Consider the following 20,075-nt stretch of genomic DNA (forward strand, 5'->3'; position numbering starts at 1 on the left):
CATATGCGAAAGACTGAAACTTGACCCTTCTCTCATCCTATATAAATAAATAAATAAATGTGTCTGCCTGGATCATCCTTCTTGCTCTCTCCTCCCAAAATGCCATGAGCTGAGTAGTTTTCCTCCACTGCACTCTTCTGCCATGATGCTCCATCTCACCTCAGGTCTAGAGCAATGTAACTGGTCGGCCACAAACTGAACCCCTGAAACTATGAGCCAAAATAAACTTTTCCCCCTCCTTCCTGAGTCGTTCTTATCTGGTCCTTTGGTCATAGCCAAGAAAAGTTAACCAACACAGCTCTCATAAGTGGAAGCTAAAAACTGTTGAACTGAATATTGAATAGTGATTGAATAGACTTCCTAGAGGTTAGGAATTCTAAAGTAATAAAGACAGCCTGGATAATGGGTATTGATATTCAGTTAAATAGAAGGAATAACATCTCTCAGCACAGATAGATAACTATAGTTTACAATAAATTACCATATGTTTTTTGAAGATCCAGAAGAGAGGAGCTTGAAGGGTTAGGGTTATGGTTAGGGTTAGGGTTAGATATTAAAACATAATTATCATAGAATTTTTATATAATAAGCCCTTATAAACTACAACACTTTCTTTTTCTCAATATTAAACACTTCATTTTATTGATTTATTTAAAGAATCAGTTATTTTATCACTTCTATTATTTGTGTGGTTTCCTAATTAATTTGTTTCTCCACTTATGTTTAATAATTTGCATTTCTTATTTGCTCACGATTATTTTATTGTGCTTTATGATATCATTTTTTTATCATTATCTTACTCTCCTACCTCACAAACAAACAAATCAATCCAATATTCTGACATGGCTCTTCTGTAACATTTTTGTTATTGTTTAAGATTATTTTTAATATTTTTGCTTATATTTCCTCTTTGTTTTGCATCAATTTTTCAAGGCTTATATGAATGTTTGGAGAAAGTAATTCCTGAGCTTTCGCTGTACCAGCTCTGTATATAAAAAGCCCAGGCTGAATACAGGAAGTTTGATCTTGCTGGCTATATATGGGGTTCTTGGATGACCTGCTGGAGTTGTACATGTGTGTGATCATGCACTGTGAATAAAATGCCTCCTGTTATAGATCTGTTTGCCCTGTTGGTCACGGAACTTTGGGGACAAAGTGATGCTTACTTAGTGTTGTTTACCACTCACCTCCTAGCAGGTGGCCTGGTGACACAAGGGTGTCCTTGTCAGGAGCTTTCCTTTACAGTGGCAGCAATCTGAAGGAACGTCACAGCCTGTGACAGTCATCCTGCTCAAACTGGATATTTTCATGCCAACTTTTCTCCAAGACACTCTCAAATGATCTTTGCATATTGAACAGTACTGTGCTCCCGAGATATGAGTAGGTATCCAGAAGGATTACTTAATCCAATATTAAACATAGAAGCACTCTTTCAGGAGAGTTTACACAGCTGTTTAATAAAACACATTGGCCTCAGACAATAGTTTAAGATGAGACTGATTTTTAAATTAAGCTCCAGAGAGAGTTTGTAAAAGTAGAAAGTTCACCAACACAGTTCACATCTCAAGAATAACACCTTACTGTTGCAGAATCAATTTCTGAAGATGTGGACTGTTGTAACAGAGGGACATCTGAGAACGACCTCAGGGGCTATAGAGAGGTAGCTGGTGAATATTTGAGATCACATGGATGGAGGCAAAGTCACCATGGACCTAGTGAAAAACATACCAAATAAAATGCAATGAATGGTGACACAAAGAGTTAATTAAGCATCCTGGATTCCAGAAGGAACTGGATGGATGAAACATGACATTAATCTAGGTCTGATTGGGCTAAGGTTAGGGAAACTTTAGTGTCTGCAGGTAAAAGGGTCAAGGTCAAGTGCAATGCTCTACTTGCCCCAGACTCCACATTCTTAGCAGAACTTTGATTTCTCTAGAACTGTATTGTCCCAAGGTTACTAACCTTTTATGGCTATTTAATTAGAAATCCATTAACACTAAAGATAGCTCAAAATTGAGTTCACTAGCCACATTTTAAATTAAATAGCCACAGATGTCTAGTGGCTATTTTTGTGTATACAGCACACAATGAAGATTACCACAGTATAATATGCATTCTTTTCACTTTTCTTTCATTTTTAAATTATTGATGATTTCCACAAAATGTAAGCTCATAGTACAAAATGTTTGTTCTTTTCAAAGTTATTATTTACAAGATATATCATAGCATTAAATAATGCTATGATAATTGTTGGCTATTCAAAGTCATCCCTTTGTATTGTTTTGACTATGCACCATACAAAGAGAAGATATTTATATTATAGATAGGAGAAAATATGTGTTACAGTAAGCAGATAACCGAAAAGGTGATTTTTCTGTTGTAAATCATGAAATAGAGACAATTTTTGTCCCATAAATAAAAGTGAAGGATAGCGGGTCATTTGTACAAAAGGTCAGTAAGGACCAACATATTAAAACTGTACATATAATGGACTTTTTGAACAGGTAGATGATACACAGATTTTGAGTCTCTATCCTAGCAAATGGAATCTAATGACAGCAACAACATAAAATAATTTTATCCTGAAGAGCGACATGATGGTACAAGGGCAAAGAAAGCCTATGAAGCAGGACTTCATGCCCTGCACTACTAATCAAGGCCTTGTGTTGTGTGGGATGGGGATGGCTAGTTATCAGCACAATGTCAGGATAAAACAGGCTTGGTCCAATCCAATCAGACATGCAAAAATCTGATGAGCCCTCCATTCATCCAGCAGGTAACACATTCTCATACCTGTGGACTCTGTTCATTGAGGTATGTCTGATTGCCATTATCATCAGTGGTCCTGAAACACCCTGGAGAGTGACCCTGAGACTGATCAGTCATCGATAGATAGCAGTGCATCCTACTGATTTTGATGTGATTTAAAGCTTATTGGTACAGCCCATGAAATGGAAAAATTCAATTTGGAGTCAAAAAGAAGTGGACAATAATCTGGACTCTTCCTCATTTTGGACATAGGACATGGCTCCGTATTAACATCTGTCAATTCTCATACTTATAAAATGGTATTTATCACACCAAGTTATATCTCTTTCACAAGGATGGGAAGGATTACTTTGTCCATTTTTGCAAATGCTCTAGAACAATTTCTAGCATATGAGAGAAAAAGTGGTGAGCACTTTATCCCCCTTTACCATTATTAAAATTCTAAGGAAGACTTTGATACCCTTCAGAAAGAACTAGAAAAGAAAATAAAAAATAAAAGAAATATTCAGAAAGAACTATAAAAAAACATAGCAGCTGGTATACATTGAAGTTTCACAGAGTAAGAAGTCCATAATAAATGACTCACATATTTGGGATAACAAGAAGTTTAGCATTATATTCTCTTTGGCTCCTTATTCCTCAGCTCCCCACCCTCATTAGACAAAGGACTCCTGTCTCAGGAGGAATCTACCCACTTCTAGAACACTAACATACAGAAAAGAGTTTAAGTATCTCCATTTGCAGGAGACTGTTTATTACCTTGTCCACAGCCATCTCTTAATGTTTCCCCAATTGTACTCTAATCTTTTAAAGGAATATTAAATGAATGTAGTGAAGATTATCATGGCAAAATGAGAGGATAAGAGTGAAAAATGAATGCACGTCTAGAGACAACTAACTGCATTGAATGAAGCACCAAAGGTCAGTTCAGAATGCCAAAAGGAGGAAGTTTGCATCTCCAAAAACATATATCATTAATGTGATAATTTTGTTGTGAGTCTGCTCTGAACATTCCATATTTCTCTGACATGATGACATGACCTAAATTTACAATATATCTCAAGAATGATAATTTTTCTCTATTTATATAAGAAAATTAAAGCTAAAGGTGTTAAATATCACTAAGCATATCAGGCAAAGTTTCTTGGATCCAAGTGGCCTGGAATTCCAAAATTTAAATGAGAAGAGACAAAAGATGGGTAGCTGACTATCAAAGAAAAGGAAATGGGTAGTCAGCACTTCCCCATCAAGTGGCTGCTAACAACTCCAACTCCAGGGAGGGGAAGGATTGCACTTTCCAACACAAGCAATCTTTTGGACAGATCTTTTTCTGCCTTTTGGGCTTTTCCTGCTTTTAGTCATATAGGTATGAGAAAAAAGAAAACCTAATATACATAAAGGGGCAAGACACCCCAATTCCCAGGGGGGCACCAACTCTGGGTTCTCTCCAGAGGAGTCTCAATGTCTCTCCCCCCCTACCCCCCGCCTTTGTCTCTTAAAATAAAATTTTTCTTTTGCCCTTGCCTCAGCATTTCTCAGGTGTTTAATCTTCAACACCAGGGAAAGGAGGACTAGACCCGTATTATCAAGACTGGTATAACAAACATACATCTAACTATTCATCCTTCCTTCCTTCCTTCCTTCTATCCATCTATGCCATAATTCCATCCATTTATTTGTCCATCCATTCACCCACCCATCCAATTAGCCCCCCAAAAAAACAATTAACCAAAATTAGGTGCAAAACTCCTAGGTGTTAAGTGCTATACTAGGAGCTGGCCATCCAGAATTATCCAGTCCCTGATCTCACTTGACACAGTTCATAGGCTAGGAGAAATGCTTATAGCATAGAAGTTTTGACAAGTGCAGGACTTTGATATTTATCAGGGTTCTTGGTTCAGTGTGGTTTCTGTCCTTATAAGGAGGTCAGTGAAGCACCTTTTGTTCACCATGGTTGGTGTCCTTATAAAGAGATCATAATGGGACACTGGTTGAGCTTGGCTTGTGCCCTTATAAGAGGATCAGGGAAATTCCTCTGTTCAGTGTGGCTTGTGTTCTTATAGAAACAACAGGGTGGGCCATGGTTCACCCTGTCTTGTGTCCTCCTAAGGAGAGCAGCACAAGCTTGATTCAATGTAGATTGCTTTGTTATATAATTATCTTCCCTCCTGTTTAGTTGGTGGTTGCAGTGAAACATTTTAATTCTCTTATCTCTCATTTTGGGTCCCCTCTACAAGCATTTCTTTGCAGTTCCCATGGGTGTTCCAACCAACATGAGTAAAATATGTCATGATGATATGAATCTATAGCAACATGACTTCAGTAGCATACAGATGCAATTGCTGTACCTCTCCAAACCCTCCCCCTCAGTCACTGATGTCACATGTTATATATGGTATTCATTCAATACCATTGAATATAAGTGGGGTATGTTAATACATTATTCTTTTATGTCTTGTTAAAAAAATGTAGTACTAGCTTTTATACTTGTCATGAATTTTATTTACCAGGGATCTTCCTGTCTTCAAGATCTGAGTCCCCATCTAATGACCTTCAGTGCAACCTGGAGGACAGGTCACATCTAGTGGAGACCAACTCCCTAGGCTCTTGTGTATCATGAGCTGTCGTTTGAATGTGGTATCGCTCCCAAATTCCTGTTGACAGTTCAGTCTCAATGTGAAAGGATTGAGAACTGGTTAGGCCAGGAAGCTCCAACCCCAGGGAAGAAATGTGCTCATTAAGATAGCTTCTCCAATATATGTAAAAAAAAATGGTTCAGTTCCCAGCACAGCACACATACACATATATAGGTAAATTTGTCAAGATGGGAGCAATTGATGATGCAATGGCCACCTACCTCATCCTCAAGCACCACAGAACCCAGGAGGTGGGCTGCAGGTTCCAGGTGAAGCCCATGTGTCTCTCAGACCTGTGGGTCCTCCAAGGATGTGCCCTAGTAAGTGTTCCAGTGAGTCTGCCCTTCACTTGACCTGAGAGAAGCAGCAGCCTGAGGAGGCCTAGCAGCCTGGCAGAAGACTGCTGGAAGTGCCAGTGTGCCTGCCATCCACCTCCACTTCCTCCACGTAGACACACCCCTCCCAGCCCAGCCTCCCAACATGACCCTGTGCCCAGCAGGTCATCCTCCCAAGGTACCTCCATAGGGCAATCCCACAACTGCTGCAGGGATTGGAAGAGGCTGAGGAGGAGGATCACCAAATGCATGTGACAACTCTGCTGCATACCTTGCTTCTGTGGGCCAGCATCCAGAAACAGGGTGGCTAATGGAAATGGGGAGCCCAGACACATAAGGCTGACACACAGCCAGAAGACACTGAGCTCTGGATGTTGACCTCATGCTGTGGGAGCTCAGGCTTCTCCTCAGGGATTCCAGGCAGGAAAGCATCTAAGTCCATCAGGAGTCTCCTCTGCCCCCACCTGCGAAGACACATCATAGAGACTTTTCCCAGGGACACTTCCCCCTGCCGTGTTCTTTGTCCTTTCTCCCATGCTTTGGGGAAATTTATTCTTAATTTCTTTTTTCCATACATTGTATAATAAATTGGTGTTTCAAAGATTTTTAAAAGGCAGTTTTTGTTGTTTGTTTTGTTTTTATAAATAGGCCTCAGGGCAAGGGTCAGAGCCCAGCAAAGATCCTCCCCAAAGCCTGGACCATTATGCCTCCCTGTACTGCTCACTGTACATACCCCCTCATCTTAAGCCAGTATAGATGTGGACTCATTTGCCTTAAGCTAACATAGACAAGGACTTAGTCCCTTGATGTAGCATAAAAAACCCAAAGATTTTTAAAGCTGAAAGAGTAATATTTTTCAATCTAGAAAATAATCAACTCAGATCACATATTATATATGCAAATCTCTGAGAATTTAAATTTATTTCTTTGTTTTTACACTTTTCCCTCTACCTATTCCTCATTCGTGATGTCAAGATACATTGTTAGAAAGTGTCCTTATTACTGTATTGCAAAACTTTTCCTGAAAGTACAACTCATTCGTTTTGAGCTTTGCATATTTAAATAGCATATAGACAGATATTTAAATAGACAGATTCTCCCCTTGAGCCAGTGTAGATGTGATTCTCTTTGAGCCTGTTGGAATCTTTTTCCTGGTCTTTGGTCCCACCTGAAGTGTGTGGGAAGGGTGGGTTGCAGCTGTTGGAGAAGATACCTCTGGTAAGGCATTGGAGACTCCAGAGTGTTCTGTGGCTTCATCTCCATAATCCCATGTGCAGGGAGGTGAGAGCTGGGCCAGTGGGCAAGGGTGGACCTGCCTGTAGCAGTGGCTGGGTACCTCACCACCTGCCATGCAGCCTCCTTACCCAAAAGCTCCTTCTGGTCTCAGCTAAAGGTTGTAGAGGGTGAACAATGCAATTAAAATTTATTATATGTACCAGACAGTGCTCTAGACACTTTACATCCTCCAATCCAGCCAGCCAGCTAGCATGCCATCCACCTGAGACAGGAGCAAAATACAGATAGTTCATTATGAAAGAAAAGGAAATAAGTCAATAGCACTTTTCCATCAATTGCTTATTATCATCTCTGAGGGAAGGAAAGCCTTGCACTTTCCAACAGAAGCAATTATGCCCTGGACAGCTCTCTTCCTAACTTTTGGTCACATAGGTGTAAGAAGAAAGCAAACCTAAAATCTGTAAAGGGGCAAGATACCCCCACTCTCTTAGGCACAAGCTCTGGGTCTTCTCCAAAGAATGAATCAATCTCTCTCTCTCTCTCCCCTTAAATAAAATTTACTTTCTGCTCTTGCCTGGGCATTTCTAGGGTGTTTTATCTTCAATACTTGGGAATAAGGACCCAATCCTGATTTTCAAGTCCAGTGTCAAAATCATCTACCTGTATTATCCTGTGATGCAATTGGACAGTCAAATGCAAAAAAAAACAAAAAAACAAAAAACAACCTTATGCTTATAAGTATTACCTTTTCAAAACTTCAATCTTCCTTCTGATTTTGTCCTTACATGTCCTGCACTGGGGCTGGTTTTGTGACAAGAATCCACAGAAGAAAATAAAATCTTGAGAAATAAAAACCCAAAGATTTTTAAAGCTGAAAGAGTGTTATTTTTCAATCTAGAAAATAATCAACTCAGATCACATATTATGTATGCAAATCTCTGAGAATTTAAATTTATATCTTTGTTTTTACACTTTTCCCTCTACCTATTCCTCATTCATGATGTCAAGATACATTGTTAGAAAGTGTCCTTATTACTGTATTGCAAAACTTTTCCTGAAAGTACAACTCATTCGTTTTGAGCTTTGCATATTTAAATAGCAAAAGGGAGGCTTTAGTAGCAGCACTATTGATTCTCTGCTTGTTCTGTTGGAACAGAGTTGGGCCTGGGGAAGGATGGGGCAGCTTCTTTGATGGGTTTGGATGAAATAAAACTCAGCTATGTTTCCTGCCCAGAAAAAGCAGTTTGCTATTTGTATCTTGGAATAGATTTGTATTTTAAAATTACCCTCAGAGTAAGCTTACTGATCACAGGGTGAGGGGGTGTTGCTATACATTTCTAACTAGTAGCTATTGGGATTGTTTTTTGCCAATGTTGTTGTTTTAATCTTAAACAGCCGTTTCTAAATGGATCACCATTATTTCCCCAAATCTGATGTTGAATAACTTATCAGTGAGGTTAAATAGTAAATTTTGTGTGCAAAGATGGAGGACATGTATTATCATTTAAGAACATTTTAAAAAATGAGATAGAGACTTTGGGAATCAATACTTTTCACCAAAAAAAAAAAAAAAAATCTATTTAATTGGAAAAGAGCTACTTTTTTCAGAAATATAATGAGAATTTATTGATTTATTATTAGAAGGAGCCTGGAGATACTAGGCTTATCTTTTAAGGACCTCAATGAGCAAATGTGCATTGACCTATCTGAGTCCCAGGCCAGGAAAGACAAACTGTGATGATTCAGAGTCAAAGCCTGGAGCTCAGACCCAGAGCGGATTGTCTTATCCATGGCCACTAAAAGCAGGGAAGTCTAGGAGATGTGTTTTGGACATATCAATTGAGAAGCTCAAAGGACTCCAAGGGAAAAATTCAGGAGTCAGTTCTAAAGGTCAGAATTTAGGCAAATTCAGAACAGAAAAGAAGCTAAGTCTGGAGTGAACTGAAGACCGTCCCGGGTAATAGCTGATTCCTGTAAATACCCATAACTGCCTTTTTGCTTTCGTTCTTATTTCCTTCTTGTATTTGAGTTGTGATGAAGGCCATAATATCAGGGCATATATGATTCTTTTAAGGTATTATTCTGTAAAGAGGAATAAAAGAAATAATATTCAGATGTACTTTGAGTATGTATTTTTAGAATTTTCAGACAAAATTCCAGGCAACAGTATCTCAGCCTTTCCTTAAAAGGTAGTGATTTTATTTGGATCCATGATGATTCTCCAATATTTCTTTCCGTATCACAAGCCCTTGTGCATGCCCATGCATGCACACACATGCACACGAGCACACACACACATTTAGACACCTAGTGCCTCACTTCCCTCAGGCCAAATTGGATAACAGTATTACTACCAAGATCCACTATAATTAAATAAAAGAATCCTCATTTCTTATTAAAGTTCATTACATATATGCATTTAATGTATTAAATAATTCTAATTAGTTTGCTTGATTGGTTGGTTGGTACTGGGGATTGAACCCAGGGCACATAACCAATGAGCCACATCCTCAGACCTTTTATATATATTATTTAGAGACAGGGTCTCATCGAGGTGCTCAGGGCTTTGCTAAGTTCCTGAGGCTAGCTTTGAAATTATGATCTTCCTTCCTCAGCCTCCTGACCCACTGAAATTACACGCACTCACCACCTTGACCTGCTAAATAATGCTAATTCTTGAGTGAAGAAGCATGTCACCCTGTAATCCATTATATTATCCATTAACAAAAAATCTCTTTAGATGTCCATTGAATATCTTTGGAATGATTACAGGGATGAATACTTTGCTTTTTGATTTATAAAACGTCTTTCAAAGAATGATCAATGCATTCTTAAGTCAGTGGGCAAAAGCTTGTATAAACTAGATATTTGTAAAGTCTCAAATATGTAGACTATTTGTTAATTATAAAAGAGAAAATGTGTACTTATAAAATTGTACAAGTCACCAGTTTAGCCAAGAAATAATAGTTAGCATCACTGAGTGCAGAACAATCTACCAATAAATGTCACCTTTTATTCTGCAAAAAGAAACATATAACATCACCTAAGTAATATTTTCAAAATATATTTTGCCCAAATCTAATCACAAGATAAACAAACCAGATGTCACAATGTGCTACTTGTTCTGAAAAGTTTAAAATATTCAATGACAGAAAACATAGAGAAGACCATTTTAGATTAAATAGAATTTTTTTAAAGAGAGAGAGAGAGAGAGAGAATTTTAATATTTATTTTTTAGTTCTCGGCGGACACAACATTTTTGTTTGTATATGGTGCTGAGGATCGAACCCGGGCTGCACGCATGCCAGGCGAGCGTGCTACCACTTGAGCCACATCCCCAGCCCAAGATTAAATAGAATTTTAAAGTAACATAAATAAATATACTATACAATCACTGGTTTAAGAACAATATTCTTAGGACAATTGTGGAAATTTGAACATAAAATGAATATTAGATATTAGTGAATTAACCTTACTTTTCATATAAATGGTAATAGTATTTTTCCTAAGGAGGACAATATTCTCATTTTAGGAGATACATGCTGCAGCATTTAAGAACTCAAATATTTAGAATTCATACACAGAGAGAATATGCCATAATGTTAAAGACTGAGAAATCCAGGTGAAAGTTCATCAAACTATTCTTTCAACTTCCTATATGGCTTAAACATCTATTAGTTCATGAAGTATGCAAAAATCTATGAGGAAAGGAACTATTTTTCTCCCAACTTTATGCATGAGACAATTATAACTCTACAGAAGTGGCTTTCATGCATATTTTGTATGACTGCACTGTTTCATCATAACTATATTTATGATTTATGCATCTGAAGGCAAGAAATTCACTTTAAAATAATTAGAAATTGATCTGTATTAGCTAGGTTTTGATTGCTATAGATTTAATAACCAATATAGTATGGCATGAGGCTGATTATTATCTTAAAGAGCTCACTGTGATGTGTATTCTAATAAAGACAGATAGCCAAATTAAGTTTTCCTAAAGTATGTTAACTTTAATTGTTGCAATCACCTTGGCGTATCAGTGCTGTAAAATTAGACTTAATGGCATATTTGCAGTATGCTAGACACCAGATATGCCATCTTGTGGACACTTCCACCACTTTACATTATCACAATTACCACATTTGTTGGAGTCATACTGTTCTCTAAGATACATGAGGAAGGTAAATATTGAGTCTCCCCAGAAGCAGATCATCATATCTCTACTCTTCATCCTGTCTTCTGGGGCTTTACAAAACTCATAATATTTTATGATCAAAGCTTAAAATACCAATTTGTAATTATTTAATAGATAATCCTATGTATTCAGTACCTATTAAACACTTCAGTATGAGGTACCCTTTCTCTTAAAGAATACTTAAAATATGTTCTATCTTATACATTTATAATAATTATATTCATATTTAAAATACTAATTCCTTTAAGAACACAAAAGGTAATATGACTATCAATATGCATATTATAAATCCACTTAAAGATAATAAGAGATGGCTGATGAAGAAGACTATATCATTCTGGGAAATGACTTTTAAACTCTCTCTGGCTTCCATTGTTCATCATTTGTTTTTGTTAGTGTAAACAAAGAAAATAGATTTAGGCTAAAATCTCTTTGGAGATGTTAAATTGAAATATTCCCCCCTTTCTCTCCCTCTTACCCAGTCTGCTCCTCTGACAGCTCCTATCAGAAAGTCAAGGAACTTTGACTCTGCACAGTACTATTTTTCATGATTCTGGAATACAAGAAAGAAAATGGAATTGTAGTTTTCCTTAGCAGGAATAAAGCAGTGTGCCTTTAGCAAATGGAATCTTCCCTCTGGGTACATACTCCTTATTTATAAACAGCATATGTATAAGTCATTCCTGTCCCATCAGTCAGGCTTTAAACATTCACTGAACCTCTACAGGCTTCCACACGCTGTGGCAGGTTGTGGGGTTACAGGATAAACAAGTCAGTTGTGGTTGTCACTGACAGCCTAACAAAGGACACATCAAAAAATCGGGGAACAAATATCAAATTTGAAGCCATAAAGAAAATCTCAGTGCAAATTGATTTCAATTATTTCTCTAAAATGTTTGGAAACAACTTGAACTTTATTAATATTTAATATGCAAATTAATAGTCATGAGTGCGTAATTGTTAAATAAATGTATAATTTTTAAAAGTCCATTACTCAAAGAGTTTAAATGATAAATACATGTAACCAAAAACCTTTGGAATCTATTGATTCATCATATTTGAACCATATATGTAATTGCATATATGTAATTATATAAGTAACCAGAGGCACATTGCATAAGCAATAGCTGCACCTATAGTTATAACTACATATGTGTTTATAAATATATATTGTTTTGTATCTGTACATTATGACTGAGACCAGAAGACCTAAATTTTAGATTAGAAGTTTAGTGTAATATAAGAAAAGAATTAAAACTATAAAGATAAGTAAATTATATCTGAAATTAATGTTGAGAAATCCCTCAGACTCTTAACTTATTTCAAAAAGAAATTATTTTTAATCTGTTATTGAGAATTATTATAGTAATAAAAAATAGTTTCACATATTCAATATCTCAAAAGTATATATAACTGGCATCCCAGGAACTTAAAAGAAGGAAATTATTGAATACATAGTCTAAACAAATATTGGAATGATGAGATAAATCACAGGAAAGACACAAAAATGATTTTGAAGTTAATTCAACCCACATATATGTAGAGATAATTCTAAGAAAAGTGATCATGAAGATGTATAAATGGTCTAAATACCATAAATATCCATGGGACAAAAGCAATTATTTAATAATTGTGTAGAAATAACACAGCAGATTATATTTTTAAAATATGTGAAGTTAAGAAAAGACAAAATGTGTCCTGGGTCTCAAACTTCAACAGGGAAACATCAAAGACATTCTTCATGCAAATAATTTAGGAAATAATTACAGATTATCTTAAAACATTTAAGAATGTTTATCTTCTTACGGTGAGGGAGTCAAAGTGAATTGTGTGATGGACAGAAAATTTCAGTTTTACAAGACAAAAAAGTTCTAGAGATCTGTTGCACAATGATGTGTACAGAGTTGACACTGCTGTATTGTACACTTAAAACTAGTTAGATGGTGAAATTTATAGTATGCATTTTTTAACACAATTGAAAAAACATGTCTTCTAAAATTAAGAGGATAAAACAAAATACATTCCATATAGCAAATTATAGAAAGAAAAATTACATAAATATGAGAAAAACAGTTAAAAGATTTTTTAAACTTTTTAAATATATAGACAATTTTAGGTGACATTTGTTTCATCTCCTTAATATTCATCTGTTTCCTCAGAGAAACGAAAAAAAAAAAAAAGAGCAACCTAATAGATTTGTTATGCTCATTATAATACATTAATGTATAAACTTTGTCTCCAAGTATATGCAAAAAGTACCCTAATGTGTATGGAATAGAAAATGAGACTGAGAATTAAGGACCATATGCTCTTTATAAGACCATTAAAAACACAAACAAACAAACAAAAACACCTTGGCTGGGCACAGTGGCACATGCTTGTAGTTAAGTATTTGGGAGGCTGAAGCTGGAAGATCATTGGGAACATGAGTCTGAGACCATCCTGGGCAAGACCCTTTCAAATTAATTAATTAATTAATTCTTAAAAATTAAAGATTTAAGATTAAAGATTAAAGAGTTAAAGAATGAATAAATATATCTCACATGCAAATTTTAAAAAGACAATACAACAGAAACAATTTATAAGTAAAGCAGAGTAAATAAGTGAAATAGCAGTAACTGATAAAAAGATGCTTTATACTATCAGAGTAAATTTCAGTTTGAAAATATAACAGCAATGAAACTGTCAGAAAAATGACATTATGATGGAATACATGAATGTACAACTATTACAGTTTTAAGGAAATATGTTTAATTATAATATCATAATTATGAAAATTTTTAAATAATTTATATTCACCTGTCAGTAATAGATCAACTAAGGAAAACAGAAGTATATGTTTATCTAAATTATATCTTAGGTTACCTTCTGCTAAAACTTTTCTTGTGCATGAGAATTAACTGATCAATAACCATCATCACCTAAAATATTACACTGCTCCTTCAAATTTACAGAAAAAAAATATTTCAAGAGGATAAGAAATTTAGGCACCAAGAACAAAACATGAATGAATACATTTCCAAACTGGAAAGTACAGTTAGATTTTCGAATCAGAATCCAAAACAGGATAGAAATCATCAAGAAAATCATTAATGAGATTCAGCCCAGTAAACTTGAATACAGAGATTGAGGCGGGAAAATGGTGTGTCTGTGTTTGGGAGAGAGAGATGATATTTTCCAAATATCAGTTAGATAAACAAGAAAAAGACAAACCATGGAAACACCAATCTAAAGAAGGCTGGTCTAGCTGGATCAGGAATAGGCAAAGATGGTTTTGAAGGCAAATAGAATTACTCAAGTAGAAAGAACATTTCACAATGCTGACAGAGTCAGTCCAACGGGACAATTCACAATCTCAAATTTGTGTGCAATTAACAGCAGAGCATCACAATATGTGAAGCAAAAGTGGACAGAACCAAAGAATATGTGGAAGAATCCACACAGATAGCTGAAGATCTAGTATCATCTCTGGCAGTATTAGACTTTGTAATAAAAAGTCAAAGGGCTAATTTTTTAAATGACAAAAACACATGACATTTTTCTGAGTTAGTAAATATTTCATCCACATTAGAGTTATAACTTAGGTATCACAATGGACAAAATGAAGTTTGTGTAAGGCATATCAAGAAAGAAAATATTTTTAAGACCGTTTTGTCTCATAACAAAAGGAAACATAAAATAAGTGAAGCTTTCAGTTTAAACATACAAAAGAAAAATAAAAGAGGTGTTATTGACATCTAGGACTTCGGACTGCACTTTTATTAAAAAAAAAAAAAAAAAGTAGAAGCAGCAGCTCCTCATTGTGGCCATACGATCCTGACTCATATAACCTGTTTCTAAGCCTAAGCATTGTGTGGCTGGTCTTCTACCCTTTCAATCTTACAACAGTTTCTATTTTTTTCCCTGTCCCCACCACCCCACCCCATTTCTTATATCTTTGTATCCCTAATCTACCTCAGTTTGAACTTCACCTCTTTGGAATGCATTTTCTTGAACATTTTATCTGAGAATAAATCCCTCATTATTTTCATTCTTAAATTCTTGTTCATTTCTTTATTTAAATTCATTATTCTATGCTTTTTGCTCATTTTTAAAAAATCTGTTTCTAACATAAGATGCAAGTTCCATTGTAGCACAGACTATGCCTGCCTTTGTTATCACTATATCTCGAGCATTAAGTACTATGTCTGACAGGAAATAATCATCTATGCATGTTTGTTGAATGAACAACCTAATAATCTTACATAAATGTAGTAAAAAAAGACCACAGTGTTATAAAAGAAAATGACATATATACAGATGCAAATTCTTCAATTACAAATTATTAAATTCCAAACCATATAATATATTTTAAAGCTTAGATAACATGAAAAATCATGTAAAATTATATGTTGTGGTGGTGTGCTAAAACATAATTTTATCTCCTCCATATAAAGCCTGTGAAGGAGGCTGTTGTGTAGATTAAATAACAGTGCTCAAAGCTCAGTATTTATTGTTTATAACAATGAAAAGTTTGGAAAACCTTAAATGCCCAATAAAGTGTTTGGAAAATTAAGTGATGGTCAGTCCATAAAAGGAAATAAACTAAAATGATGAAAAATGATGATGCACAATCAGACATATTTCCAAGTAAATGTAACGTATGCTATCAAATGAAAATAATCTCTTGCAAAATGACATGCAAAATAGCATTCCACTTTTTCTAAACCACACAAAAAGATATATTTTTCTAAGTAAATACAAGAAGGAAAAAAGTGTGGCTGAGAACCACATGACATTAATTCTTGAGAGCAGAATTATGGATGATTTTCACTAACTGCTTTATAAATTTCTTTATTGTCCAATATCTTTGCACTGCTCATTTCACTCATAATCATACTAAAAGTTATTCCTTTAAAATTTAATGCAAAAATGAATAATATATTTGCTTTGTGTCTCTAAAATTTTATCACTCATAAGCCTGTCCAAAAAAATGAGAAGATTATATTTGATAACTCTTCTTTTGTAATCAATCATAATGTATCTCCCCCAAAACATGCAAAGTTTCAATAAATTTTAAAAAACGACCCCTCCCCCACTGCGGAGATCTGTTAAATCTGGAGATTTGGTAAAAAGCATATGTAAATGTGGTTCCCCTGACCACAGCTCCTTAGGGTCCTGTGTTTTATATTCCTTCCTCTCTCCCTCTTTATGCTAACAAAATAAAGATACCATTGCATTTTCTAAATGGTTCTAGAAAAATGTTAATTGTTTCGTAAACAAGAAGCATTGCATATCAAACAGATAGACATGTGTCCCAGTGGTGCAGAAAAGAACCAAAAATGTTAGCAAAATCTTAAATCTAATTATGTTTACATTAAATTTTCAGTTTTCAAATTTCCATTATTTTTCCTGTAAAAGATATAAAAATTCCAAACCTAGAAAATTATGTTAATACTATACTTTAGAAGGACACATTAAAATATGAAAATTGCCTTTGAAAACTAATTATGTTATTTTTAATGACCATATCAAGGATTCCATGGAACTGGACCAGAAAGGCATCATATTTTCACAACACTGTGTAATTTGCAAAGCACTTTTGCTTGTATTATTTTATCTCACAATGGTCCATCAATCAAACCTTATGAGCACTTTATTGCATTCTGGAAACAGATAGTAATCATGCCTTCCTCTCACATTCAGAGTTGAAATGAAAATCCAAGTCTTCAGATTCCCACTGAAATATTATTTCCAGTAGACTGGACTATCCTATCTCAGAGGTAATTGGAAAGCCTTTTACTATTACTAAGCAATGAAAATAAATTGAATACATAGCATTGTCTTTCTCCAGGAGATGTAGGTAAAACCACTTAATTTACATACATAAGATATAACATATGGGTTTCAAAATCTATGAACAGATGTGTAGTGCCATATATATGTATATGTATACGTGTGTGTATGAGGGTGTGTATATATATACACACATACAAGCATATATATATATATATATATATATATATATATATATATATGCTTGTTGCTACTGGTATTTCATGCAAAGGAAAGAGAAAAGAAAGCAAGTTTGAATAATTTTGTCTTATCTCCAAGTTAGAGAAAGTCTAGATTATGGGAAAGATAAGGTCCAGTGTTCTGGTTAGTACTGTTAGCAATTTTATTGATACTTTTTAAACCCAGAGAAAACCCTGTGAGCTGCACTTGAAACTCTAGATGATTGCGATTCATTAGCTGCAACTACCTTTCTGAAGTCATATTCTATTGTTCATTGCTCTCACTGCTATTTCAAAGCCTGCAACTGATGAAGCTAACTATTTAATTAGGGGGCTACCCAGCCAGGCTGGTGATGAAATACAAATCACACCCCCAGGGGGTAAGGAAGATGATGATGAGGCCAATGCTTTTTCTGATTGCTGAACATTCATCTAATAAGGTATTGTGATTTGTTCCTCTCTTCTTTTTTCCAAAGTCAATTTAAATCTAGGGGAAATTTGTGGTGATGGGGAAAGTGAGAACAGGGAAATACACTGAATGAGCCCTGGGAGAGATTGGGATGCAGCAAAAAGGAGCCTGGATGGATCTTAGATCTGCCTTCAGTCCACTCCAGCCCAGGCAGTCCTAAGTCATCCCAAAGACCTAAACATGAGGAGATTACCCTGATTCTTCATCAGGAGTGAGCATCAGAATCCTCATGGCAAATTTTTGTAATGCTAAATGATCAAGGCTCACCCTCGCCCATAAAACATGGAGCATTGGGTATATTTGACTTTAAACAACTTAACAGATACTTTTGATGTACATCTCTGATCTGAAGTTATTGGATCAGATGAATTAGCATCCATTATGACTCTTGAAATCCACAATTTTCACCTGAATGGATGTTCCTCCCATTTCTCTTCCAAAAACCTTCCCTATTCTAAGAAAATGATAGAAAATTTCTTTGAGTTTTCATACATCAGTTTTCAGTCACTATCCTTAAAGAGACCATTGTACTCAACTCAGAAATGTATTACTTTGGCTACCAGTTCATGTGTGCACATACAGAGAGAGAGAGACAGAAAGGGGGAGAGATACTTTAGCAAAGAGGGAATTGCCACCTGAGAAGATGAATACTGGCACAGTGGAGACAACTTATCACTCAACATTCTACTAAAGACTTGGGTAAGAAAATTTTCTCTAAACATCATCTTGAGGATATATGAGGGCAATGACAAATCATCATTCTCCCCTTTCCTCACAGTGGCACTTAAGAAAAGGTGAGGGAAAGGAGTCCATTATGTGAAGAGGTAGATGTTTAGGCAATCACAGAAAGGCCAAGAGCGATTGATTCAACTCAGAGAAACACATCAGGCCCCCAACCATCCACATTTCACCATAACCTGGTTGCTGGAATTTAAGAAAGGATGCCTCATAAGAAGAAAATCCATCATCCATAGATGCTTACATGAATATATATATATTATATATATACACATATACATATATATAATATGTCCCTTGTTATATATATATAAAACAAGGGACATATTCAAACTTTTTCTGAATTCTGCCATTTGATGTACATAACCTTCACTATTATCAGGAAATTCAAAGTCAGGTTTATGTCTCAATCATTGCTGTATTGGACTTGAACATTTTTCTCCTTTTACTTTTGGCTGTATTTTGCATATTTTCTCCTCTTACTTTAGCTGTTTCTTTGCTTTATCCTTATTGTAATTATTTTATTGTTTTCCTCTGCTGAACAAATCTACGTACATTTGTGTTCCATAGGAAATTTTATGACCTCTGCATGAAGCACAATGTAAATGAAAAACAAGAAACTGTTTTTACATAGAGTCCATTTATTAATACATTTTAGAGCTCTGGCATTATCTCGAGGAATTTGTTATTCACTCATGACTTCCAACCACCCTATGCATTCTATAGCCCCAAAATGTATAGATAAAGAAAATAAGGTATACCAACGTTCAATAACTAGCCTCAATCCCATACCTTGGAGGGGTGAATCCCAGATTCTAAGCCAATCCCTTTGACTCCCAAACAAATGTGTTTTTTTTTCTTCTCTATTCCTTTCTGTTTCAGAAACGATGCTTTCAAGCAAAAGAACCAATAAATGCAAACTGCTTTGTTTCTTTTTTAAAGTTTGTTATGCAACCTGCTTTTGCTTCTAAAACTGGGATTATAAAGGTAAATTAAAGATATGCATCATTTTCTAAGCTTAAGATGATATTTCAATTAGTCTGTACTCCTTCAATTTTTAAAACATTGATTTCTTTTTTCTGTTTATTGTATATTTTAAACAAAGTTCGTTCCAATTTTGCTTACTTGCATGTTTATACACTAGAATTATAAATCACAATGTCAAAATAACACATAGAGTTGAAGGAAAGTGGGATTGGCTAACTAATCCAACAGAAATTGAACCATGAAACTAAAAAATCCAATATCTGCTTGAGGCAACAGAATCTTTGAAATGTCTCTTTACCACTCATTATATATTCAAATATTTTAGGAGTTGCTTTCTCCATGCCAAACGACCTGTTTAGTGCTGCAAGATTCAGATATGATATCATTTGTATGCTTTTAAGGACTAAAAAGTACAGTGGAAAATACAAATTCCTTTAAAAACAATAACTTTTATAAACAAAACTTCTATCAAAGATTTGTTCAGTTGGCTCCAAAAAGTGAAAATTACTTATACCTTAAACTGATATTGGCTTTTCTTTTGCCCATTTCCATCTCACATAGTTAAATTTAAGCATTATATGGAAAATCGTAATGCAAAAAAAGATAAATGGCTTAAGAGTACAAGTTATATCAAGTACATATAAAAGAAACTAAGATGGGATCACAACCCTTATAAAACATATACTTCATATATAAAAAATGCATACCCAT

Source organism: Marmota flaviventris, chromosome 4 (assembly GCF_047511675.1).
Source record: "Marmota flaviventris isolate mMarFla1 chromosome 4, mMarFla1.hap1, whole genome shotgun sequence".
Lineage (NCBI taxonomy): Eukaryota > Metazoa > Chordata > Mammalia > Rodentia > Sciuridae > Marmota > Marmota flaviventris.